The 22,332-nt window shown below is 47.5% G+C and overlaps 40 non-coding genes across 40 annotated transcripts; all 40 read right to left on the bottom strand.

Annotated features, from left to right (window-relative positions):
* Positions 1-124: 124 nt before the first annotated feature.
* Positions 125-236, bottom strand: TRNAL-CAA (transfer RNA leucine (anticodon CAA)). Its single transcript has 2 exons — positions 199-236; positions 125-170 (listed from the first exon to the last, which is right to left on the bottom strand). It is a non-coding gene; the product is annotated as a tRNA-Leu (tRNA).
* A 293-nt stretch (positions 237-529) lies between these two features.
* Positions 530-602, bottom strand: TRNAV-AAC (transfer RNA valine (anticodon AAC)). The gene has a single exon. It is a non-coding gene; the product is annotated as a tRNA-Val (tRNA).
* Positions 603-987: 385 nt separating this feature from the next.
* Positions 988-1,059, bottom strand: TRNAP-AGG (transfer RNA proline (anticodon AGG)). Its single transcript has one exon. It is a non-coding gene; the product is annotated as a tRNA-Pro (tRNA).
* A 405-nt stretch (positions 1,060-1,464) lies between these two features.
* On the bottom strand, positions 1,465-1,537 carry TRNAV-UAC (transfer RNA valine (anticodon UAC)). The gene has a single exon. It is a non-coding gene; the product is annotated as a tRNA-Val (tRNA).
* Positions 1,538-1,922: 385 nt separating this feature from the next.
* Positions 1,923-1,994, bottom strand: TRNAP-CGG (transfer RNA proline (anticodon CGG)). Its single transcript has one exon. It is a non-coding gene; the product is annotated as a tRNA-Pro (tRNA).
* A 932-nt stretch (positions 1,995-2,926) lies between these two features.
* TRNAL-CAA (transfer RNA leucine (anticodon CAA)) lies at positions 2,927-3,038 on the bottom strand. The gene is made up of 2 exons: positions 3,001-3,038; positions 2,927-2,972 (listed from the first exon to the last, which is right to left on the bottom strand). It is a non-coding gene; the product is annotated as a tRNA-Leu (tRNA).
* Positions 3,039-3,331: 293 nt separating this feature from the next.
* Positions 3,332-3,404, bottom strand: TRNAV-AAC (transfer RNA valine (anticodon AAC)). Its single transcript has one exon. It is a non-coding gene; the product is annotated as a tRNA-Val (tRNA).
* A 385-nt stretch (positions 3,405-3,789) lies between these two features.
* Positions 3,790-3,861, bottom strand: TRNAP-AGG (transfer RNA proline (anticodon AGG)). The gene has a single exon. It is a non-coding gene; the product is annotated as a tRNA-Pro (tRNA).
* Positions 3,862-4,266: 405 nt separating this feature from the next.
* TRNAV-UAC (transfer RNA valine (anticodon UAC)) lies at positions 4,267-4,339 on the bottom strand. Its single transcript has one exon. It is a non-coding gene; the product is annotated as a tRNA-Val (tRNA).
* A 385-nt stretch (positions 4,340-4,724) lies between these two features.
* On the bottom strand, positions 4,725-4,796 carry TRNAP-CGG (transfer RNA proline (anticodon CGG)). Its single transcript has one exon. It is a non-coding gene; the product is annotated as a tRNA-Pro (tRNA).
* Positions 4,797-5,728: 932 nt separating this feature from the next.
* Positions 5,729-5,840, bottom strand: TRNAL-CAA (transfer RNA leucine (anticodon CAA)). The gene is made up of 2 exons: positions 5,803-5,840; positions 5,729-5,774 (listed from the first exon to the last, which is right to left on the bottom strand). It is a non-coding gene; the product is annotated as a tRNA-Leu (tRNA).
* Positions 5,841-6,133: 293 nt separating this feature from the next.
* On the bottom strand, positions 6,134-6,206 carry TRNAV-AAC (transfer RNA valine (anticodon AAC)). The gene has a single exon. It is a non-coding gene; the product is annotated as a tRNA-Val (tRNA).
* Positions 6,207-6,591: 385 nt separating this feature from the next.
* TRNAP-AGG (transfer RNA proline (anticodon AGG)) lies at positions 6,592-6,663 on the bottom strand. The gene has a single exon. It is a non-coding gene; the product is annotated as a tRNA-Pro (tRNA).
* A 405-nt stretch (positions 6,664-7,068) lies between these two features.
* On the bottom strand, positions 7,069-7,141 carry TRNAV-UAC (transfer RNA valine (anticodon UAC)). The gene has a single exon. It is a non-coding gene; the product is annotated as a tRNA-Val (tRNA).
* Positions 7,142-7,526: 385 nt separating this feature from the next.
* TRNAP-CGG (transfer RNA proline (anticodon CGG)) lies at positions 7,527-7,598 on the bottom strand. The gene has a single exon. It is a non-coding gene; the product is annotated as a tRNA-Pro (tRNA).
* Positions 7,599-8,530: 932 nt separating this feature from the next.
* Positions 8,531-8,642, bottom strand: TRNAL-CAA (transfer RNA leucine (anticodon CAA)). The gene is made up of 2 exons: positions 8,605-8,642; positions 8,531-8,576 (listed from the first exon to the last, which is right to left on the bottom strand). It is a non-coding gene; the product is annotated as a tRNA-Leu (tRNA).
* Positions 8,643-8,935: 293 nt separating this feature from the next.
* On the bottom strand, positions 8,936-9,008 carry TRNAV-AAC (transfer RNA valine (anticodon AAC)). The gene has a single exon. It is a non-coding gene; the product is annotated as a tRNA-Val (tRNA).
* A 385-nt stretch (positions 9,009-9,393) lies between these two features.
* On the bottom strand, positions 9,394-9,465 carry TRNAP-AGG (transfer RNA proline (anticodon AGG)). The gene has a single exon. It is a non-coding gene; the product is annotated as a tRNA-Pro (tRNA).
* Positions 9,466-9,870: 405 nt separating this feature from the next.
* Positions 9,871-9,943, bottom strand: TRNAV-UAC (transfer RNA valine (anticodon UAC)). The gene has a single exon. It is a non-coding gene; the product is annotated as a tRNA-Val (tRNA).
* Positions 9,944-10,328: 385 nt separating this feature from the next.
* TRNAP-CGG (transfer RNA proline (anticodon CGG)) lies at positions 10,329-10,400 on the bottom strand. Its single transcript has one exon. It is a non-coding gene; the product is annotated as a tRNA-Pro (tRNA).
* Positions 10,401-11,332: 932 nt separating this feature from the next.
* Positions 11,333-11,444, bottom strand: TRNAL-CAA (transfer RNA leucine (anticodon CAA)). Its single transcript has 2 exons — positions 11,407-11,444; positions 11,333-11,378 (listed from the first exon to the last, which is right to left on the bottom strand). It is a non-coding gene; the product is annotated as a tRNA-Leu (tRNA).
* Positions 11,445-11,737: 293 nt separating this feature from the next.
* On the bottom strand, positions 11,738-11,810 carry TRNAV-AAC (transfer RNA valine (anticodon AAC)). The gene has a single exon. It is a non-coding gene; the product is annotated as a tRNA-Val (tRNA).
* A 385-nt stretch (positions 11,811-12,195) lies between these two features.
* On the bottom strand, positions 12,196-12,267 carry TRNAP-AGG (transfer RNA proline (anticodon AGG)). Its single transcript has one exon. It is a non-coding gene; the product is annotated as a tRNA-Pro (tRNA).
* Positions 12,268-12,672: 405 nt separating this feature from the next.
* TRNAV-UAC (transfer RNA valine (anticodon UAC)) lies at positions 12,673-12,745 on the bottom strand. Its single transcript has one exon. It is a non-coding gene; the product is annotated as a tRNA-Val (tRNA).
* Positions 12,746-13,130: 385 nt separating this feature from the next.
* Positions 13,131-13,202, bottom strand: TRNAP-CGG (transfer RNA proline (anticodon CGG)). Its single transcript has one exon. It is a non-coding gene; the product is annotated as a tRNA-Pro (tRNA).
* A 932-nt stretch (positions 13,203-14,134) lies between these two features.
* TRNAL-CAA (transfer RNA leucine (anticodon CAA)) lies at positions 14,135-14,246 on the bottom strand. The gene is made up of 2 exons: positions 14,209-14,246; positions 14,135-14,180 (listed from the first exon to the last, which is right to left on the bottom strand). It is a non-coding gene; the product is annotated as a tRNA-Leu (tRNA).
* A 293-nt stretch (positions 14,247-14,539) lies between these two features.
* On the bottom strand, positions 14,540-14,612 carry TRNAV-AAC (transfer RNA valine (anticodon AAC)). The gene has a single exon. It is a non-coding gene; the product is annotated as a tRNA-Val (tRNA).
* Positions 14,613-14,997: 385 nt separating this feature from the next.
* Positions 14,998-15,069, bottom strand: TRNAP-AGG (transfer RNA proline (anticodon AGG)). The gene has a single exon. It is a non-coding gene; the product is annotated as a tRNA-Pro (tRNA).
* Positions 15,070-15,474: 405 nt separating this feature from the next.
* TRNAV-UAC (transfer RNA valine (anticodon UAC)) lies at positions 15,475-15,547 on the bottom strand. The gene has a single exon. It is a non-coding gene; the product is annotated as a tRNA-Val (tRNA).
* Positions 15,548-15,932: 385 nt separating this feature from the next.
* On the bottom strand, positions 15,933-16,004 carry TRNAP-CGG (transfer RNA proline (anticodon CGG)). Its single transcript has one exon. It is a non-coding gene; the product is annotated as a tRNA-Pro (tRNA).
* Positions 16,005-16,936: 932 nt separating this feature from the next.
* Positions 16,937-17,048, bottom strand: TRNAL-CAA (transfer RNA leucine (anticodon CAA)). Its single transcript has 2 exons — positions 17,011-17,048; positions 16,937-16,982 (listed from the first exon to the last, which is right to left on the bottom strand). It is a non-coding gene; the product is annotated as a tRNA-Leu (tRNA).
* Positions 17,049-17,341: 293 nt separating this feature from the next.
* On the bottom strand, positions 17,342-17,414 carry TRNAV-AAC (transfer RNA valine (anticodon AAC)). Its single transcript has one exon. It is a non-coding gene; the product is annotated as a tRNA-Val (tRNA).
* Positions 17,415-17,799: 385 nt separating this feature from the next.
* On the bottom strand, positions 17,800-17,871 carry TRNAP-AGG (transfer RNA proline (anticodon AGG)). The gene has a single exon. It is a non-coding gene; the product is annotated as a tRNA-Pro (tRNA).
* Positions 17,872-18,276: 405 nt separating this feature from the next.
* Positions 18,277-18,349, bottom strand: TRNAV-UAC (transfer RNA valine (anticodon UAC)). Its single transcript has one exon. It is a non-coding gene; the product is annotated as a tRNA-Val (tRNA).
* Positions 18,350-18,734: 385 nt separating this feature from the next.
* On the bottom strand, positions 18,735-18,806 carry TRNAP-CGG (transfer RNA proline (anticodon CGG)). The gene has a single exon. It is a non-coding gene; the product is annotated as a tRNA-Pro (tRNA).
* Positions 18,807-19,738: 932 nt separating this feature from the next.
* Positions 19,739-19,850, bottom strand: TRNAL-CAA (transfer RNA leucine (anticodon CAA)). Its single transcript has 2 exons — positions 19,813-19,850; positions 19,739-19,784 (listed from the first exon to the last, which is right to left on the bottom strand). It is a non-coding gene; the product is annotated as a tRNA-Leu (tRNA).
* Positions 19,851-20,143: 293 nt separating this feature from the next.
* Positions 20,144-20,216, bottom strand: TRNAV-AAC (transfer RNA valine (anticodon AAC)). Its single transcript has one exon. It is a non-coding gene; the product is annotated as a tRNA-Val (tRNA).
* A 385-nt stretch (positions 20,217-20,601) lies between these two features.
* TRNAP-AGG (transfer RNA proline (anticodon AGG)) lies at positions 20,602-20,673 on the bottom strand. Its single transcript has one exon. It is a non-coding gene; the product is annotated as a tRNA-Pro (tRNA).
* A 405-nt stretch (positions 20,674-21,078) lies between these two features.
* TRNAV-UAC (transfer RNA valine (anticodon UAC)) lies at positions 21,079-21,151 on the bottom strand. The gene has a single exon. It is a non-coding gene; the product is annotated as a tRNA-Val (tRNA).
* Positions 21,152-21,536: 385 nt separating this feature from the next.
* Positions 21,537-21,608, bottom strand: TRNAP-CGG (transfer RNA proline (anticodon CGG)). The gene has a single exon. It is a non-coding gene; the product is annotated as a tRNA-Pro (tRNA).
* Between the last annotated feature and the right edge of the window lie 724 nt (positions 21,609-22,332).

The following is a 22,332-nucleotide window of genomic DNA, read 5'->3' as shown; positions in this document are numbered from 1 at the left end:
AATTGTGATTGAGGGCCCAGCCTGGTGGATTTCTCTTTATTTACTACAGGTTCCCGCAAATATTGTGGTGTGTGTGGGGAATGCACTGCAAAAATTAGGAAGACTTAAGGGTGTAAAAGGGACCTGTCAGAAGTGGGATTTGAACCCACGCCTCCATGAGGAGACCAGAAGGCTCAGCATCACTGAAGATCAAGCTCTCTTGAGTCTGGCGCCTTAGACCACTCGGCCATCCTGACGGCTCAGGGTGTGCTTAGTTCTGACTTTTCTGTCTGCACCTGCCAACGTTTCCACTTACAACGTTCACAGAAATGTCACAGGTGTAAAGGCCCCAACAATACAACATAGCTCACACAAAATAAAAATAGGCCCAAGAACAACCCCCAGATGATCGATGGAGATAACTTTGTTTCGTCTGCAAAGGTAAAAAAAAATTCTCGCGGCTCACCGTGTTCAAAGACCACCTCTTCTTAAACTTGCATTGAGATAATAAGGTTTTAGAGTGTGCACAAAAAAAGCATCCAATGCACAGTGTTTCTGCCCCGTCTCGAACCGGGGACCTTTCGCGTGTTAGGCGAACGTGATGACCACTACACTACAGAAACTACCTTGGTGCTTTCTACTGTTAGAGGAAAGTTTCTCTCAAGTCTTCACCCTACTTCTATTCTGCTGTATCAGCAGCGGCTCAGAATGTGCAGAACAAGTGTGAAAACCTCAGAGATATCATCCAACATGCTTGCAATTAGACGTATTCAAAACTCACTTGTGCAGGCATCGACAGGCAAATATCTGATGCCTAAATGCCAGCGAGTACAGCTTGGGAAAGCATCACCTGGGACACACTGAGACTAAGCAGGTAGGCAGATAAAGCATGGTGATCCATTTTTCTTCTGAGGTTAGAAATATGTTGTGCAACAATGCACCCAGTATAACGAGAAATAGTCAGGCATAGTGCTTTTTTAGTAGGGTTTGTATGTTTACCTCTAAAAAGGGCTCGTCAGGGATTTGAACCCGGGACCTCTCGCACCCTAAGCGAGAATCATACCCCTAGACCAACGAGCCACGCAAGAGTCACCTCTGACACGGCTCCAGGGGTTAGTGGCAGCTAGCCAGTACATGCTGCTCTGTTCTGCAATATGATTGCTGTCTTTTCCATGACCGTCATCAAACAAGAAATTAAAAAGCCTCTGTCCTTCAGACAGTTTGTTTGCTTTAAGTGTCTGCTCGTGGTGAGGACAAGAGAAGCATTTCTTCTCTCATGCCTTGCTTTCATGAAGTAGGCCCACCCTACAGAGCAAAGTGCGAGCAAGCGAATGGCGCAAGCTATCGTCACTTCTCTTTTCGAGCTGTCACTGAGATCTCTGGAGCACACTACGTCAGGCTGGTGAGGAATAGACAGCCTCTATTATCTCAGCTTTTCTATAAAGTGAGCCAGTAAATGCAAACACTGTGAAAAACAGCAAGCTGCATTTCTGCCCGGTCTCGAACCAGGGACCTTTCGCGTGTAAGGCGAACGTGATAACCACTACACTACAGAAACAGACACTACCTCAGGAATCTTGTTGGCGTGTATTGGGTTGGAACGCACAGACTAAGGGCCAACGTCCTTGAAGCTCAAAGTTGGGCTCTCCTTACCCGGTCTCTCTTTCTTTGGAAGACAGGAATGAGGACCACTTTTTTCCCCAAGAGGCGATTTTGAAACCATATCCTGAAATGACACTAGAAAAACTCTTTGCATGTAATGTTCCTACACTGCTGGTCCAGCCCAGAAAAGCAGTTGCAAGGAAGTCCTGCACTCCTTTATCATGTCAAAAGTGGAAAATAGCGTGCAGGGTAAGGAACCTTCTCGACATACACAGCGTCTTATAGCATTGAAAAGAAGAAAGGCTCCTATATGACAAGCAGCCTGAAAACTTCCACAGGATGGGCTCGTCCGGGATTTGAACCCGGGACCTCTCGCACCCGAAGCGAGAATCATACCCCTAGACCAACGAGCCTGAGTGGCCAGGAGACATTTTGAACAATTACTGAAGCGTCTTTCAGAAAACAGCAGGGCTATTTGGCTCGTCTCCCTATAAGTGAGCCACACAAAGTCATGTTTTCTCTCAAGTTGTTGTTTTTTCACTCCAGCAAGGAAGGGGGCAGCCAATCTCCTATCGGCCAGTGAGCAGTAAAAAGGCACAGATGAGAACAGCAAGCACTTTCTGGCACTTGTACTCCTCTGCAAGTCCTGGACCCTTGCTCCATAGACTTCCACACCAGAAGCAATGAAGGGCCCACCATTTCTTGCGCCTGAGAAAGAGGTGTTTGATATTTGGATTCAAACGCGCCCGCTCAGCGCTCGATCAGGCTCGATCAGGCGAGATTTATATGAGTGGCTCACAGGCCTGAAACATTCACCTGGGAGACCCAGAGTGGCTGACTTCCCAGTATGGCCATTGTTGGGCGAGTCTCCTCCTTTCCTCCTGCCTCAATCTAGAATTGGCTGCAAATCACAAGAGGGAGTGCAATGTCCGTGTGTAGTGCCTACTACCAGCTACCTCTCTGTCTTCCTTATGTAAATTAGAATTTTCAAGGGGGGACCATTGGCAATCTGCTCCTCCCACATAACCAGGAAGCCCTGTTGAACATGTCTGCCTGTGTTGTTGCAGGGACAGTGCCTTCTCTGCCAAAAAGGTGGCAGGAGAGCCTCACAACAAATGATGGGATCAACTGCTTATTTCGAAACCCAGCAAGGCAGTTACTGTGATGGATTGCAAATGTAATGGAAGGTGTGCCTGCGGTGTCACTTTCAGAAATACATGGAATTGTGATTGAGGGCCCAGCCTGGTGGATTTCTCTTTATTTACTACAGGTTCCCGCAAATATTGTGGTGTGTGTGGGGAATGCACTGCAAAAATTAGGAAGACTTAAGGGTGTAAAAGGGACCTGTCAGAAGTGGGATTTGAACCCACGCCTCCATGAGGAGACCAGAAGGCTCAGCATCACTGAAGATCAAGCTCTCTTGAGTCTGGCGCCTTAGACCACTCGGCCATCCTGACGGCTCAGGGTGTGCTTAGTTCTGACTTTTCTGTCTGCACCTGCCAACGTTTCCACTTACAACGTTCACAGAAATGTCACAGGTGTAAAGGCCCCAACAATACAACATAGCTCACACAAAATAAAAATAGGCCCAAGAACAACCCCCAGATGATCGATGGAGATAACTTTGTTTCGTCTGCAAAGGTAAAAAAAAATTCTCGCGGCTCACCGTGTTCAAAGACCACCTCTTCTTAAACTTGCATTGAGATAATAAGGTTTTAGAGTGTGCACAAAAAAAGCATCCAATGCACAGTGTTTCTGCCCCGTCTCGAACCGGGGACCTTTCGCGTGTTAGGCGAACGTGATGACCACTACACTACAGAAACTACCTTGGTGCTTTCTACTGTTAGAGGAAAGTTTCTCTCAAGTCTTCACCCTACTTCTATTCTGCTGTATCAGCAGCGGCTCAGAATGTGCAGAACAAGTGTGAAAACCTCAGAGATATCATCCAACATGCTTGCAATTAGACGTATTCAAAACTCACTTGTGCAGGCATCGACAGGCAAATATCTGATGCCTAAATGCCAGCGAGTACAGCTTGGGAAAGCATCACCTGGGACACACTGAGACTAAGCAGGTAGGCAGATAAAGCATGGTGATCCATTTTTCTTCTGAGGTTAGAAATATGTTGTGCAACAATGCACCCAGTATAACGAGAAATAGTCAGGCATAGTGCTTTTTTAGTAGGGTTTGTATGTTTACCTCTAAAAAGGGCTCGTCCGGGATTTGAACCCGGGACCTCTCGCACCCTAAGCGAGAATCCTACCCCTAGACCAACGAGCCACGCAAGAGTCACCTCTGACACGGCTCCAGGGGTTAGTGGCAGCTAGCCAGTACATGCTGCTCTGTTCTGCAATATGATTGCTGTCTTTTCCATGACCGTCATCAAACAAGAAATTAAAAAGCCTCTGTCCTTCAGACAGTTTGTTTGCTTTAAGTGTCTGCTCGTGGTGAGGACAAGAGAAGCATTTCTTCTCTCATGCCTTGCTTTCATGAAGTAGGCCCACCCTACAGAGCAAAGTGCGAGCAAGCGAATGGCGCAAGCTATCGTCACTTCTCTTTTCGAGCTGTCACTGAGATCTCTGGAGCACACTACGTCAGGCTGGTGAGGAATAGACAGCCTCTATTATCTCAGCTTTTCTATAAAGTGAGCCAGTAAATGCAAACACTGTGAAAAACAGCAAGCTGCATTTCTGCCCGGTCTCGAACCAGGGACCTTTCGCGTGTAAGGCGAACGTGATAACCACTACACTACAGAAACAGACACTACCTCAGGAATCTTGTTGGCGTGTATTGGGTTGGAACGCACAGACTAAGGGCCAACGTCCTTGAAGCTCAAAGTTGGGCTCTCCTTACCCGGTCTCTCTTTCTTTGGAAGACAGGAATGAGGACCACTTTTTTCCCCAAGAGGCGATTTTGAAACCATATCCTGAAATGACACTAGAAAAACTCTTTGCATGTAATGTTCCTACACTGCTGGTCCAGCCCAGAAAAGCAGTTGCAAGGAAGTCCTGCACTCCTTTATCATGTCAAAAGTGGAAAATAGCGTGCAGGGTAAGGAACCTTCTCGACATACACAGCGTCTTATAGCATTGAAAAGAAGAAAGGCTCCTATATGACAAGCAGCCTGAAAACTTCCACAGGATGGGCTCGTCCGGGATTTGAACCCGGGACCTCTCGCACCCGAAGCGAGAATCATACCCCTAGACCAACGAGCCTGAGTGGCCAGGAGACATTTTGAACAATTACTGAAGCGTCTTTCAGAAAACAGCAGGGCTATTTGGCTCGTCTCCCTATAAGTGAGCCACACAAAGTCATGTTTTCTCTCAAGTTGTTGTTTTTTCACTCCAGCAAGGAAGGGGGCAGCCAATCTCCTATCGGCCAGTGAGCAGTAAAAAGGCACAGATGAGAACAGCAAGCACTTTCTGGCACTTGTACTCCTCTGCAAGTCCTGGACCCTTGCTCCATAGACTTCCACACCAGAAGCAATGAAGGGCCCACCATTTCTTGCGCCTGAGAAAGAGGTGTTTGATATTTGGATTCAAACGCGCCCGCTCAGCGCTCGATCAGGCTCGATCAGGCGAGATTTATATGAGTGGCTCACAGGCCTGAAACATTCACCTGGGAGACCCAGAGTGGCTGACTTCCCAGTATGGCCATTGTTGGGCGAGTCTCCTCCTTTCCTCCTGCCTCAATCTAGAATTGGCTGCAAATCACAAGAGGGAGTGCAATGTCCGTGTGTAGTGCCTACTACCAGCTACCTCTCTGTCTTCCTTATGTAAATTAGAATTTTCAAGGGGGGACCATTGGCAATCTGCTCCTCCCACATAACCAGGAAGCCCTGTTGAACATGTCTGCCTGTGTTGTTGCAGGGACAGTGCCTTCTCTGCCAAAAAGGTGGCAGGAGAGCCTCACAACAAATGATGGGATCAACTGCTTATTTCGAAACCCAGCAAGGCAGTTACTGTGATGGATTGCAAATGTAATGGAAGGTGTGCCTGCGGTGTCACTTTCAGAAATACATGGAATTGTGATTGAGGGCCCAGCCTGGTGGATTTCTCTTTATTTACTACAGGTTCCCGCAAATATTGTGGTGTGTGTGGGGAATGCACTGCAAAAATTAGGAAGACTTAAGGGTGTAAAAGGGACCTGTCAGAAGTGGGATTTGAACCCACGCCTCCATGAGGAGACCAGAAGGCTCAGCATCACTGAAGATCAAGCTCTCTTGAGTCTGGCGCCTTAGACCACTCGGCCATCCTGACGGCTCAGGGTGTGCTTAGTTCTGACTTTTCTGTCTGCACCTGCCAACGTTTCCACTTACAACGTTCACAGAAATGTCACAGGTGTAAAGGCCCCAACAATACAACATAGCTCACACAAAATAAAAATAGGCCCAAGAACAACCCCCAGATGATCGATGGAGATAACTTTGTTTCGTCTGCAAAGGTAAAAAAAAATTCTCGCGGCTCACCGTGTTCAAAGACCACCTCTTCTTAAACTTGCATTGAGATAATAAGGTTTTAGAGTGTGCACAAAAAAAGCATCCAATGCACAGTGTTTCTGCCCCGTCTCGAACCGGGGACCTTTCGCGTGTTAGGCGAACGTGATGATCACTACACTACAGAAACTACCTTGGTGCTTTCTACTGTTAGAGGAAAGTTTCTCTCAAGTCTTCACCCTACTTCTATTCTGCTGTATCAGCAGCGGCTCAGAATGTGCAGAACAAGTGTGAAAACCTCAGAGATATCATCCAACATGCTTGCAATTAGACGTATTCAAAACTCACTTGTGCAGGCATCGACAGGCAAATATCTGATGCCTAAATGCCAGCGAGTACAGCTTGGGAAAGCATCACCTGGGACACACTGAGACTAAGCAGGTAGGCAGATAAAGCATGGTGATCCATTTTTCTTCTGAGGTTAGAAATATGTTGTGCAACAATGCACCCAGTATAACGAGAAATAGTCAGGCATAGTGCTTTTTTAGTAGGGTTTGTATGTTTACCTCTAAAAAGGGCTCGTCCGGGATTTGAACCCGGGACCTCTCGCACCCTAAGCGAGAATCCTACCCCTAGACCAACGAGCCACGCAAGAGTCACCTCTGACACGGCTCCAGGGGTTAGTGGCAGCTAGCCAGTACATGCTGCTCTGTTCTGCAATATGATTGCTGTCTTTTCCATGACCGTCATCAAACAAGAAATTAAAAAGCCTCTGTCCTTCAGACAGTTTGTTTGCTTTAAGTGTCTGCTCGTGGTGAGGACAAGAGAAGCATTTCTTCTCTCATGCCTTGCTTTCATGAAGTAGGCCCACCCTACAGAGCAAAGTGCGAGCAAGCGAATGGCGCAAGCTATCGTCACTTCTCTTTTCGAGCTGTCACTGAGATCTCTGGAGCACACTACGTCAGGCTGGTGAGGAATAGACAGCCTCTATTATCTCAGCTTTTCTATAAAGTGAGCCAGTAAATGCAAACACTGTGAAAAACAGCAAGCTGCATTTCTGCCCGGTCTCGAACCAGGGACCTTTCGCGTGTAAGGCGAACGTGATAACCACTACACTACAGAAACAGACACTACCTCAGGAATCTTGTTGGCGTGTATTGGGTTGGAACGCACAGACTAAGGGCCAACGTCCTTGAAGCTCAAAGTTGGGCTCTCCTTACCCGGTCTCTCTTTCTTTGGAAGACAGGAATGAGGACCACTTTTTTCCCCAAGAGGCGATTTTGAAACCATATCCTGAAATGACACTAGAAAAACTCTTTGCATGTAATGTTCCTACACTGCTGGTCCAGCCCAGAAAAGCAGTTGCAAGGAAGTCCTGCACTCCTTTATCATGTCAAAAGTGGAAAATAGCGTGCAGGGTAAGGAACCTTCTCGACATACACAGCGTCTTATAGCATTGAAAAGAAGAAAGGCTCCTATATGACAAGCAGCCTGAAAACTTCCACAGGATGGGCTCGTCCGGGATTTGAACCCGGGACCTCTCGCACCCGAAGCGAGAATCATACCCCTAGACCAACGAGCCTGAGTGGCCAGGAGACATTTTGAACAATTACTGAAGCGTCTTTCAGAAAACAGCAGGGCTATTTGGCTCGTCTCCCTATAAGTGAGCCACACAAAGTCATGTTTTCTCTCAAGTTGTTGTTTTTTCACTCCAGCAAGGAAGGGGGCAGCCAATCTCCTATCGGCCAGTGAGCAGTAAAAAGGCACAGATGAGAACAGCAAGCACTTTCTGGCACTTGTACTCCTCTGCAAGTCCTGGACCCTTGCTCCATAGACTTCCACACCAGAAGCAATGAAGGGCCCACCATTTCTTGCGCCTGAGAAAGAGGTGTTTGATATTTGGATTCAAACGCGCCCGCTCAGCGCTCGATCAGGCTCGATCAGGCGAGATTTATATGAGTGGCTCACAGGCCTGAAACATTCACCTGGGAGACCCAGAGTGGCTGACTTCCCAGTATGGCCATTGTTGGGCGAGTCTCCTCCTTTCCTCCTGCCTCAATCTAGAATTGGCTGCAAATCACAAGAGGGAGTGCAATGTCCGTGTGTAGTGCCTACTACCAGCTACCTCTCTGTCTTCCTTATGTAAATTAGAATTTTCAAGGGGGGACCATTGGCAATCTGCTCCTCCCACATAACCAGGAAGCCCTGTTGAACATGTCTGCCTGTGTTGTTGCAGGGACAGTGCCTTCTCTGCCAAAAAGGTGGCAGGAGAGCCTCACAACAAATGATGGGATCAACTGCTTATTTCGAAACCCAGCAAGGCAGTTACTGTGATGGATTGCAAATGTAATGGAAGGTGTGCCTGCGGTGTCACTTTCAGAAATACATGGAATTGTGATTGAGGGCCCAGCCTGGTGGATTTCTCTTTATTTACTACAGGTTCCCGCAAATATTGTGGTGTGTGTGGGGAATGCACTGCAAAAATTAGGAAGACTTAAGGGTGTAAAAGGGACCTGTCAGAAGTGGGATTTGAACCCACGCCTCCATGAGAAGACCAGAAGGCTCAGCATCACTGAAGATCAAGCTCTCTTGAGTCTGGCGCCTTAGACCACTCGGCCATCCTGACGGCTCAGGGTGTGCTTAGTTCTGACTTTTCTGTCTGCACCTGCCAACGTTTCCACTTACAACGTTCACAGAAATGTCACAGGTGTAAAGGCCCCAACAATACAACATAGCTCACACAAAATAAAAATAGGCCCAAGAACAACCCCCAGATGATCGATGGAGATAACTTTGTTTCGTCTGCAAAGGTAAAAAAAAATTCTCGCGGCTCACCGTGTTCAAAGACCACCTCTTCTTAAACTTGCATTGAGATAATAAGGTTTTAGAGTGTGCACAAAAAAAGCATCCAATGCACAGTGTTTCTGCCCCGTCTCGAACCGGGGACCTTTCGCGTGTTAGGCGAACGTGATGACCACTACACTACAGAAACTACCTTGGTGCTTTCTACTGTTAGAGGAAAGTTTCTCTCAAGTCTTCACCCTACTTCTATTCTGCTGTATCAGCAGCGGCTCAGAATGTGCAGAACAAGTGTGAAAACCTCAGAGATATCATCCAACATGCTTGCAATTAGACGTATTCAAAACTCACTTGTGCAGGCATCGACAGGCAAATATCTGATGCCTAAATGCCAGCGAGTACAGCTTGGGAAAGCATCACCTGGGACACACTGAGACTAAGCAGGTAGGCAGATAAAGCATGGTGATCCATTTTTCTTCTGAGGTTAGAAATATGTTGTGCAACAATGCACCCAGTATAACGAGAAATAGTCAGGCATAGTGCTTTTTTAGTAGGGTTTGTATGTTTACCTCTAAAAAGGGCTCGTCAGGGATTTGAACCCGGGACCTCTCACACCCTAAGCGAGAATCATACCCCTAGACCAACGAGCCACGCAAGAGTCACCTCTGACACGGCTCCAGGGGTTAGTGGCAGCTAGCCAGTACATGCTGCTCTGTTCTGCAATATGATTGCTGTCTTTTCCATGACCGTCATCAAACAAGAAATTAAAAAGCCTCTGTCCTTCAGACAGTTTGTTTGCTTTAAGTGTCTGCTCGTGGTGAGGACAAGAGAAGCATTTCTTCTCTCATGCCTTGCTTTCATGAAGTAGGCCCACCCTACAGAGCAAAGTGCGAGCAAGCGAATGGCGCAAGCTATCGTCACTTCTCTTTTCGAGCTGTCACTGAGATCTCTGGAGCACACTACGTCAGGCTGGTGAGGAATAGACAGCCTCTATTATCTCAGCTTTTCTATAAAGTGAGCCAGTAAATGCAAACACTGTGAAAAACAGCAAGCTGCATTTCTGCCCGGTCTCGAACCAGGGACCTTTCGCGTGTAAGGCGAACGTGATAACCACTACACTACAGAAACAGACACTACCTCAGGAATCTTGTTGGCGTGTATTGGGTTGGAACGCACAGACTAAGGGCCAACGTCCTTGAAGCTCAAAGTTGGGCTCTCCTTACCCGGTCTCTCTTTCTTTGGAAGACAGGAATGAGGACCACTTTTTTCCCCAAGAGGCGATTTTGAAACCATATCCTGAAATGACACTAGAAAAACTCTTTGCATGTAATGTTCCTACACTGCTGGTCCAGCCCAGAAAAGCAGTTGCAAGGAAGTCCTGCACTCCTTTATCATGTCAAAAGTGGAAAATAGCGTGCAGGGTAAGGAACCTTCTCGACATACACAGCGTCTTATAGCATTGAAAAGAAGAAAGGCTCCTATATGACAAGCAGCCTGAAAACTTCCACAGGATGGGCTCGTCCGGGATTTGAACCCGGGACCTCTCGCACCCGAAGCGAGAATCATACCCCTAGACCAACGAGCCTGAGTGGCCAGGAGACATTTTGAACAATTACTGAAGCGTCTTTCAGAAAACAGCAGGGCTATTTGGCTCGTCTCCCTATAAGTGAGCCACACAAAGTCATGTTTTCTCTCAAGTTGTTGTTTTTTCACTCCAGCAAGGAAGGGGGCAGCCAATCTCCTATCGGCCAGTGAGCAGTAAAAAGGCACAGATGAGAACAGCAAGCACTTTCTGGCACTTGTACTCCTCTGCAAGTCCTGGACCCTTGCTCCATAGACTTCCACACCAGAAGCAATGAAGGGCCCACCATTTCTTGCGCCTGAGAAAGAGGTGTTTGATATTTGGATTCAAACGCGCCCGCTCAGCGCTCGATCAGGCTCGATCAGGCGAGATTTATATGAGTGGCTCACAGGCCTGAAACATTCACCTGGGAGACCCAGAGTGGCTGACTTCCCAGTATGGCCATTGTTGGGCGAGTCTCCTCCTTTCCTCCTGCCTCAATCTAGAATTGGCTGCAAATCACAAGAGGGAGTGCAATGTCCGTGTGTAGTGCCTACTACCAGCTACCTCTCTGTCTTCCTTATGTAAATTAGAATTTTCAAGGGGGGACCATTGGCAATCTGCTCCTCCCACATAACCAGGAAGCCCTGTTGAACATGTCTGCCTGTGTTGTTGCAGGGACAGTGCCTTCTCTGCCAAAAAGGTGGCAGGAGAGCCTCACAACAAATGATGGGATCAACTGCTTATTTCGAAACCCAGCAAGGCAGTTACTGTGATGGATTGCAAATGTAATGGAAGGTGTGCCTGCGGTGTCACTTTCAGAAATACATGGAATTGTGATTGAGGGCCCAGCCTGGTGGATTTCTCTTTATTTACTACAGGTTCCCGCAAATATTGTGGTGTGTGTAGGGAATGCACTGCAAAAATTAGGAAGACTTAAGGGTGTAAAAGGGACCTGTCAGAAGTGGGATTTGAACCCACGCCTCCATGAGGAGACCAGAAGGCTCAGCATCACTGAAGATCAAGCTCTCTTGAGTCTGGCGCCTTAGACCACTCGGCCATCCTGACGGCTCAGGGTGTGCTTAGTTCTGACTTTTCTGTCTGCACCTGCCAACGTTTCCACTTACAACGTTCACAGAAATGTCACAGGTGTAAAGGCCCCAACAATACAACATAGCTCACACAAAATAAAAATAGGCCCAAGAACAACCCCCAGATGATCGATGGAGATAACTTTGTTTCGTCTGCAAAGGTAAAAAAAAATTCTCGCGGCTCACCGTGTTCAAAGACCACCTCTTCTTAAACTTGCATTGAGATAATAAGGTTTTAGAGTGTGCACAAAAAAAGCATCCAATGCACAGTGTTTCTGCCCCGTCTCGAACCGGGGACCTTTCGCGTGTTAGGCGAACGTGATGACCACTACACTACAGAAACTACCTTGGTGCTTTCTACTGTTAGAGGAAAGTTTCTCTCAAGTCTTCACCCTACTTCTATTCTGCTGTATCAGCAGCGGCTCAGAATGTGCAGAACAAGTGTGAAAACCTCAGAGATATCATCCAACATGCTTGCAATTAGACGTATTCAAAACTCACTTGTGCAGGCATCGACAGGCAAATATCTGATGCCTAAATGCCAGCGAGTACAGCTTGGGAAAGCATCACCTGGGACACACTGAGACTAAGCAGGTAGGCAGATAAAGCATGGTGATCCATTTTTCTTCTGAGGTTAGAAATATGTTGTGCAACAATGCACCCAGTATAACGAGAAATAGTCAGGCATAGTGCTTTTTTAGTAGGGTTTGTATGTTTACCTCTAAAAAGGGCTCGTCAGGGATTTGAACCCGGGACCTCTCGCACCCTAAGCGAGAATCATACCCCTAGACCAACGAGCCACGCAAGAGTCACCTCTGACACGGCTCCAGGGGTTAGTGGCAGCTAGCCAGTACATGCTGCTCTGTTCTGCAATATGATTGCTGTCTTTTCCATGACCGTCATCAAACAAGAAATTAAAAAGCCTCTGTCCTTCAGACAGTTTGTTTGCTTTAAGTGTCTGCTCGTGGTGAGGACAAGAGAAGCATTTCTTCTCTCATGCCTTGCTTTCATGAAGTAGGCCCACCCTACAGAGCAAAGTGCGAGCAAGCGAATGGCGCAAGCTATCGTCACTTCTCTTTTCGAGCTGTCACTGAGATCTCTGGAGCACACTACGTCAGGCTGGTGAGGAATAGACAGCCTCTATTATCTCAGCTTTTCTATAAAGTGAGCCAGTAAATGCAAACACTGTGAAAAACAGCAAGCTGCATTTCTGCCCGGTCTCGAACCAGGGACCTTTCGCGTGTAAGGCGAACGTGATAACCACTACACTACAGAAACAGACACTACCTCAGGAATCTTGTTGGCGTGTATTGGGTTGGAACGCACAGACTAAGGGCCAACGTCCTTGAAGCTCAAAGTTGGGCTCTCCTTACCCGGTCTCTCTTTCTTTGGAAGACAGGAATGAGGACCACTTTTTTCCCCAAGAGGCGATTTTGAAACCATATCCTGAAATGACACTAGAAAAACTCTTTGCATGTAATGTTCCTACACTGCTGGTCCAGCCCAGAAAAGCAGTTGCAAGGAAGTCCTGCACTCCTTTATCATGTCAAAAGTGGAAAATAGCGTGCAGGGTAAGGAACCTTCTCGACATACACAGCGTCTTATAGCATTGAAAAGAAGAAAGGCTCCTATATGACAAGCAGCCTGAAAACTTCCACAGGATGGGCTCGTCCGGGATTTGAACCCGGGACCTCTCGCACCCGAAGCGAGAATCATACCCCTAGACCAACGAGCCTGAGTGGCCAGGAGACATTTTGAACAATTACTGAAGCGTCTTTCAGAAAACAGCAGGGCTATTTGGCTCGTCTCCCTATAAGTGAGCCACACAAAGTCATGTTTTCTCTCAAGTTGTTGTTTTTTCACTCCAGCAAGGAAGGGGGCAGCCAATCTCCTATCGGCCAGTGAGCAGTAAAAAGGCACAGATGAGAACAGCAAGCACTTTCTGGCACTTGTACTCCTCTGCAAGTCCTGGACCCTTGCTCCATAGACTTCCACACCAGAAGCAATGAAGGGCCCACCATTTCTTGCGCCTGAGAAAGAGGTGTTTGATATTTGGATTCAAACGCGCCCGCTCAGCGCTCGATCAGGCTCGATCAGGCGAGATTTATATGAGTGGCTCACAGGCCTGAAACATTCACCTGGGAGACCCAGAGTGGCTGACTTCCCAGTATGGCCATTGTTGGGCGAGTCTCCTCCTTTCCTCCTGCCTCAATCTAGAATTGGCTGCAAATCACAAGAGGGAGTGCAATGTCCGTGTGTAGTGCCTACTACCAGCTACCTCTCTGTCTTCCTTATGTAAATTAGAATTTTCAAGGGGGGACCATTGGCAATCTGCTCCTCCCACATAACCAGGAAGCCCTGTTGAACATGTCTGCCTGTGTTGTTGCAGGGACAGTGCCTTCTCTGCCCAAAAGGTGGCAGGAGAGCCTCACAACAAATGATGGGATCAACTGCTTATTTCGAAACCCAGCAAGGCAGTTACTGTGATGGATTGCAAATGTAATGGAAGGTGTGCCTGCGGTGTCACTTTCAGAAATACATGGAATTGTGATTGAGGGCCCAGCCTGGTGGATTTCTCTTTATTTACTACAGGTTCCCGCAAATATTGTGGTGTGTGTGGGGAATGCACTGCAAAAATTAGGAAGACTTAAGGGTGTAAAAGGGACCTGTCAGAAGTGGGATTTGAACCCACGCCTCCATGAGGAGACCAGAAGGCTCAGCATCACTGAAGATCAAGCTCTCTTGAGTCTGGCGCCTTAGACCACTCGGCCATCCTGACGGCTCAGGGTGTGCTTAGTTCTGACTTTTCTGTCTGCACCTGCCAACGTTTCCACTTACAACGTTCACAGAAATGTCACAGGTGTAAAGGCCCCAACAATACAACATAGCTCACACAAAATAAAAATAGGCCCAAGAACAACCCCCAGATGATCGATGGAGATAACTTTGTTTCGTCTGCAAAGGTAAAAAAAAATTCTCGCGGCTCACCGTGTTCAAAGACCACCTCTTCTTAAACTTGCATTGAGATAATAAGGTTTTAGAGTGTGCACAAAAAAAGCATCCAATGCACAGTGTTTCTGCCCCGTCTCGAACCGGGGACCTTTCGCGTGTTAGGCGAACGTGATGACCACTACACTACAGAAACTACCTTGGTGCTTTCTACTGTTAGAGGAAAGTTTCTCTCAAGTCTTCACCCTACTTCTATTCTGCTGTATCAGCAGCGGCTCAGAATGTGCAGAACAAGTGTGAAAACCTCAGAGATATCATCCAACATGCTTGCAATTAGACGTATTCAAAACTCACTTGTGCAGGCATCGACAGGCAAATATCTGATGCCTAAATGCCAGCGAGTACAGCTTGGGAAAGCATCACCTGGGACACACTGAGACTAAGCAGGTAGGCAGATAAAGCATGGTGATCCATTTTTCTTCTGAGGTTAGAAATATGTTGTGCAACAATGCACCCAGTATAACGAGAAATAGTCAGGCATAGTGCTTTTTTAGTAGGGTTTGTATGTTTACCTCTAAAAAGGGCTCGTCAGGGATTTGAACCCGGGACCTCTCGCACCCTAAGCGAGAATCATACCCCTAGACCAACGAGCCACGCAAGAGTCACCTCTGACACGGCTCCAGGGGTTAGTGGCAGCTAGCCAGTACATGCTGCTCTGTTCTGCAATATGATTGCTGTCTTTTCCATGACCGTCATCAAACAAGAAATTAAAAAGCCTCTGTCCTTCAGACAGTTTGTTTGCTTTAAGTGTCTGCTCGTGGTGAGGACAAGAGAAGCATTTCTTCTCTCATGCCTTGCTTTCATGAAGTAGGCCCACCCTACAGAGCAAAGTGCGAGCAAGCGAATGGCGCAAGCTATCGTCACTTCTCTTTTCGAGCTGTCACTGAGATCTCTGGAGCACACTACGTCAGGCTGGTGAGGAATAGACAGCCTCTATTATCTCAGCTTTTCTATAAAGTGAGCCAGTAAATGCAAACACTGTGAAAAACAGCAAGCTGCATTTCTGCCCGGTCTCGAACCAGGGACCTTTCGCGTGTAAGGCGAACGTGATAACCACTACACTACAGAAACAGACACTACCTCAGGAATCTTGTTGGCGTGTATTGGGTTGGAACGCACAGACTAAGGGCCAACGTCCTTGAAGCTCAAAGTTGGGCTCTCCTTACCCGGTCTCTCTTTCTTTGGAAGACAGGAATGAGGACCACTTTTTTCCCCAAGAGGCGATTTTGAAACCATATCCTGAAATGACACTAGAAAAACTCTTTGCATGTAATGTTCCTACACTGCTGGTCCAGCCCAGAAAAGCAGTTGCAAGGAAGTCCTGCACTCCTTTATCATGTCAAAAGTGGAAAATAGCGTGCAGGGTAAGGAACCTTCTCGACATACACAGCGTCTTATAGCATTGAAAAGAAGAAAGGCTCCTATATGACAAGCAGCCTGAAAACTTCCACAGGATGGGCTCGTCCGGGATTTGAACCCGGGACCTCTCGCACCCGAAGCGAGAATCATACCCCTAGACCAACGAGCCTGAGTGGCCAGGAGACATTTTGAACAATTACTGAAGCGTCTTTCAGAAAACAGCAGGGCTATTTGGCTCGTCTCCCTATAAGTGAGCCACACAAAGTCATGTTTTCTCTCAAGTTGTTGTTTTTTCACTCCAGCAAGGAAGGGGGCAGCCAATCTCCTATCGGCCAGTGAGCAGTAAAAAGGCACAGATGAGAACAGCAAGCACTTTCTGGCACTTGTACTCCTCTGCAAGTCCTGGACCCTTGCTCCATAGACTTCCACACCAGAAGCAATGAAGGGCCCACCATTTCTTGCGCCTGAGAAAGAGGTGTTTGATATTTGGATTCAAACGCGCCCGCTCAGCGCTCGATCAGGCTCGATCAGGCGAGATTTATATGAGTGGCTCACAGGCCTGAAACATTCACCTGGGAGACCCAGAGTGGCTGACTTCCCAGTATGGCCATTGTTGGGCGAGTCTCCTCCTTTCCTCCTGCCTCAATCTAGAATTGGCTGCAAATCACAAGAGGGAGTGCAATGTCCGTGTGTAGTGCCTACTACCAGCTACCTCTCTGTCTTCCTTATGTAAATTAGAATTTTCAAGGGGGGACCATTGGCAATCTGCTCCTCCCACATAACCAGGAAGCCCTGTTGAACATGTCTGCCTGTGTTGTTGCAGGGACAGTGCCTTCTCTGCCAAAAAGGTGGCAGGAGAGCCTCACAACAAATGATGGGATCAACTGCTTATTTCGAAACCCAGCAAGGCAGTTACTGTGATGGATTGCAAATGTAATGGAAGGTGTGCCTGCGGTGTCACTTTCAGAAATACATGGAATTGTGATTGAGGGCCCAGCCTGGTGGATTTCTCTTTATTTACTACAGGTTCCCGCAAATATTGTGGTGTGTGTGGGGAATGCACTGCAAAAATTAGGAAGACTTAAGGGTGTAAAAGGGACCTGTCAGAAGTGGGATTTGAACCCACGCCTCCATGAGGAGACCAGAAGGCTCAGCATCACTGAAGATCAAGCTCTCTTGAGTCTGGCGCCTTAGACCACTCGGCCATCCTGACGGCTCAGGGTGTGCTTAGTTCTGACTTTTCTGTCTGCACCTGCCAACGTTTCCACTTACAACGTTCACAGAAATGTCACAGGTGTAAAGGCCCCAACAATACAACATAGCTCACACAAAATAAAAATAGGCCCAAGAACAACCCCCAGATGATCGATGGAGATAACTTTGTTTCGTCTGCAAAGGTAAAAAAAAATTCTCGCGGCTCACCGTGTTCAAAGACCACCTCTTCTTAAACTTGCATTGAGATAATAAGGTTTTAGAGTGTGCACAAAAAAAGCATCCAATGCACAGTGTTTCTGCCCCGTCTCGAACCGGGGACCTTTCGCGTGTTAGGCGAACGTGATGACCACTACACTACAGAAACTACCTTGGTGCTTTCTACTGTTAGAGGAAAGTTTCTCTCAAGTCTTCACCCTACTTCTATTCTGCTGTATCAGCAGCGGCTCAGAATGTGCAGAACAAGTGTGAAAACCTCAGAGATATCATCCAACATGCTTGCAATTAGACGTATTCAAAACTCACTTGTGCAGGCATCGACAGGCAAATATCTGATGCCTAAATGCCAGCGAGTACAGCTTGGGAAAGCATCACCTGGGACACACTGAGACTAAGCAGGTAGGCAGATAAAGCATGGTGATCCATTTTTCTTCTGAGGTTAGAAATATGTTGTGCAACAATGCACCCAGTATAACGAGAAATAGTCAGGCATAGTGCTTTTTTAGTAGGGTTTGTATGTTTACCTCTAAAAAGGGCTCGTCCGGGATTTGAACCCGGGACCTCTCGCACCCTAAGCGAGAATCCTACCCCTAGACCAACGAGCCACGCAAGAGTCACCTCTGACACGGCTCCAGGGGTTAGTGGCAGCTAGCCAGTACATGCTGCTCTGTTCTGCAATATGATTGCTGTCTTTTCCATGACCGTCATCAAACAAGAAATTAAAAAGCCTCTGTCCTTCAGACAGTTTGTTTGCTTTAAGTGTCTGCTCGTGGTGAGGACAAGAGAAGCATTTCTTCTCTCATGCCTTGCTTTCATGAAGTAGGCCCACCCTACAGAGCAAAGTGCGAGCAAGCGAATGGCGCAAGCTATCGTCACTTCTCTTTTCGAGCTGTCACTGAGATCTCTGGAGCACACTACGTCAGGCTGGTGAGGAATAGACAGCCTCTATTATCTCAGCTTTTCTATAAAGTGAGCCAGTAAATGCAAACACTGTGAAAAACAGCAAGCTGCATTTCTGCCCGGTCTCGAACCAGGGACCTTTCGCGTGTAAGGCGAACGTGATAACCACTACACTACAGAAACAGACACTACCTCAGGAATCTTGTTGGCGTGTATTGGGTTGGAACGCACAGACTAAGGGCCAACGTCCTTGAAGCTCAAAGTTGGGCTCTCCTTACCCGGTCTCTCTTTCTTTGGAAGACAGGAATGAGGACCACTTTTTTCCCCAAGAGGCGATTTTGAAACCATATCCTGAAATGACACTAGAAAAACTCTTTGCATGTAATGTTCCTACACTGCTGGTCCAGCCCAGAAAAGCAGTTGCAAGGAAGTCCTGCACTCCTTTATCATGTCAAAAGTGGAAAATAGCGTGCAGGGTAAGGAACCTTCTCGACATACACAGCGTCTTATAGCATTGAAAAGAAGAAAGGCTCCTATATGACAAGCAGCCTGAAAACTTCCACAGGATGGGCTCGTCCGGGATTTGAACCCGGGACCTCTCGCACCCGAAGCGAGAATCATACCCCTAGACCAACGAGCCTGAGTGGCCAGGAGACATTTTGAACAATTACTGAAGCGTCTTTCAGAAAACAGCAGGGCTATTTGGCTCGTCTCCCTATAAGTGAGCCACACAAAGTCATGTTTTCTCTCAAGTTGTTGTTTTTTCACTCCAGCAAGGAAGGGGGCAGCCAATCTCCTATCGGCCAGTGAGCAGTAAAAAGGCACAGATGAGAACAGCAAGCACTTTCTGGCACTTGTACTCCTCTGCAAGTCCTGGACCCTTGCTCCATAGACTTCCACACCAGAAGCAATGAAGGGCCCACCATTTCTTGCGCCTGAGAAAGAGGTGTTTGATATTTGGATTCAAACGCGCCCGCTCAGCGCTCGATCAGGCTCGATCAGGCGAGATTTATATGAGTGGCTCACAGGCCTGAAACATTCACCTGGGAGACCCAGAGTGGCTGACTTCCCAGTATGGCCATTGTTGGGCGAGTCTCCTCCTTTCCTCCTGCCTCAATCTAGAATTGGCTGCAAATCACAAGAGGGAGTGCAATGTCCGTGTGTAGTGCCTACTACCAGCTACCTCTCTGTCTTCCTTATGTAAATTAGAATTTTCAAGGGGGGACCATTGGCAATCTGCTCCTCCCACATAACCAGGAAGCCCTGTTGAACATGTCTGCCTGTGTTGTTGCAGGGACAGTGCCTTCTCTGCCAAAAAGGTGGCAGGAGAGCCTCACAACAAATGATGGGATCAACTGCTTATTTCGAAACCCAGCAAGGCAGTTACTGTGATGGATTGCAAATGTAATGGAAGGTGTGCCTGCGGTGTCACTTTCAGAAATACATGGAATTGTGATTGAGGGCCCAGCCTGGTGGATTTCTCTTTATTTACTACAGGTTCCCGCAAATATTGTGGTGTGTGTGGGGAATGCACTGCAAAAATTAGGAAGACTTAAGGGTGTAAAAGGGACCTGTCAGAAGTGGGATTTGAACCCACGCCTCCATGAGGAGACCAGAAGGCTCAGCATCACTGAAGATCAAGCTCTCTTGAGTCTGGCGCCTTAGACCACTCGGCCATCCTGACGGCTCAGGGTGTGCTTAGTTCTGACTTTTCTGTCTGCACCTGCCAACGTTTCCACTTACAACGTTCACAGAAATGTCACAGGTGTAAAGGCCCCAACAATACAACATAGCTCACACAAAATAAAAATAGGCCCAAGAACAACCCCCAGATGATCGATGGAGATAACTTTGTTTCGTCTGCAAAGGTAAAAAAAAATTCTCGCGGCTCACCGTGTTCAAAGACCACCTCTTCTTAAACTTGCATTGAGATAATAAGGTTTTAGAGTGTGCACAAAAAAAGCATCCAATGCACAGTGTTTCTGCCCCGTCTCGAACCGGGGACCTTTCGCGTGTTAGGCGAACGTGATGATCACTACACTACAGAAACTACCTTGGTGCTTTCTACTGTTAGAGGAAAGTTTCTCTCAAGTCTTCACCCTACTTCTATTCTGCTGTATCAGCAGCGGCTCAGAATGTGCAGAACAAGTGTGAAAACCTCAGAGATATCATCCAACATGCTTGCAATTAGACGTATTCAAAACTCACTTGTGCAGGCATCGACAGGCAAATATCTGATGCCTAAATGCCAGCGAGTACAGCTTGGGAAAGCATCACCTGGGACACACTGAGACTAAGCAGGTAGGCAGATAAAGCATGGTGATCCATTTTTCTTCTGAGGTTAGAAATATGTTGTGCAACAATGCACCCAGTATAACGAGAAATAGTCAGGCATAGTGCTTTTTTAGTAGGGTTTGTATGTTTACCTCTAAAAAGGGCTCGTCCGGGATTTGAACCCGGGACCTCTCGCACCCTAAGCGAGAATCCTACCCCTAGACCAACGAGCCACGCAAGAGTCACCTCTGACACGGCTCCAGGGGTTAGTGGCAGCTAGCCAGTACATGCTGCTCTGTTCTGCAATATGATTGCTGTCTTTTCCATGACCGTCATCAAACAAGAAATTAAAAAGCCTCTGTCCTTCAGACAGTTTGTTTGCTTTAAGTGTCTGCTCGTGGTGAGGACAAGAGAAGCATTTCTTCTCTCATGCCTTGCTTTCATGAAGTAGGCCCACCCTACAGAGCAAAGTGCGAGCAAGCGAATGGCGCAAGCTATCGTCACTTCTCTTTTCGAGCTGTCACTGAGATCTCTGGAGCACACTACGTCAGGCTGGTGAGGAATAGACAGCCTCTATTATCTCAGCTTTTCTATAAAGTGAGCCAGTAAATGCAAACACTGTGAAAAACAGCAAGCTGCATTTCTGCCCGGTCTCGAACCAGGGACCTTTCGCGTGTAAGGCGAACGTGATAACCACTACACTACAGAAACAGACACTACCTCAGGAATCTTGTTGGCGTGTATTGGGTTGGAACGCACAGACTAAGGGCCAACGTCCTTGAAGCTCAAAGTTGGGCTCTCCTTACCCGGTCTCTCTTTCTTTGGAAGACAGGAATGAGGACCACTTTTTTCCCCAAGAGGCGATTTTGAAACCATATCCTGAAATGACACTAGAAAAACTCTTTGCATGTAATGTTCCTACACTGCTGGTCCAGCCCAGAAAAGCAGTTGCAAGGAAGTCCTGCACTCCTTTATCATGTCAAAAGTGGAAAATAGCGTGCAGGGTAAGGAACCTTCTCGACATACACAGCGTCTTATAGCATTGAAAAGAAGAAAGGCTCCTATATGACAAGCAGCCTGAAAACTTCCACAGGATGGGCTCGTCCGGGATTTGAACCCGGGACCTCTCGCACCCGAAGCGAGAATCATACCCCTAGACCAACGAGCCTGAGTGGCCAGGAGACATTTTGAACAATTACTGAAGCGTCTTTCAGAAAACAGCAGGGCTATTTGGCTCGTCTCCCTATAAGTGAGCCACACAAAGTCATGTTTTCTCTCAAGTTGTTGTTTTTTCACTCCAGCAAGGAAGGGGGCAGCCAATCTCCTATCGGCCAGTGAGCAGTAAAAAGGCACAGATGAGAACAGCAAGCACTTTCTGGCACTTGTACTCCTCTGCAAGTCCTGGACCCTTGCTCCATAGACTTCCACACCAGAAGCAATGAAGGGCCCACCATTTCTTGCGCCTGAGAAAGAGGTGTTTGATATTTGGATTCAAACGCGCCCGCTCAGCGCTCGATCAGGCTCGATCAGGCGAGATTTATATGAGTGGCTCACAGGCCTGAAACATTCACCTGGGAGACCCAGAGTGGCTGACTTCCCAGTATGGCCATTGTTGGGCGAGTCTCCTCCTTTCCTCCTGCCTCAATCTAGAATTGGCTGCAAATCACAAGAGGGAGTGCAATGTCCGTGTGTAGTGCCTACTACCAGCTACCTCTCTGTCTTCCTTATGTAAATTAGAATTTTCAAGGGGGGACCATTGGCAATCTGCTCCTCCCACATAACCAGGAAGCCCTGTTGAACATGTCTGCCTGTGTTGTTGCAGGGACAGTGCCTTCTCTGCCAAAAAGGTGGCAGGAGAGCCTCACAACAAATGATGGGATCAACTGCTTATT

This window comes from Lissotriton vulgaris, chromosome 10 (assembly GCF_964263255.1).
Source record: "Lissotriton vulgaris chromosome 10, aLisVul1.2, whole genome shotgun sequence".
Lineage (NCBI taxonomy): Eukaryota > Metazoa > Chordata > Amphibia > Caudata > Salamandridae > Lissotriton > Lissotriton vulgaris.
This window is presented reverse-complemented; position numbering and strand designations above follow the sequence as displayed.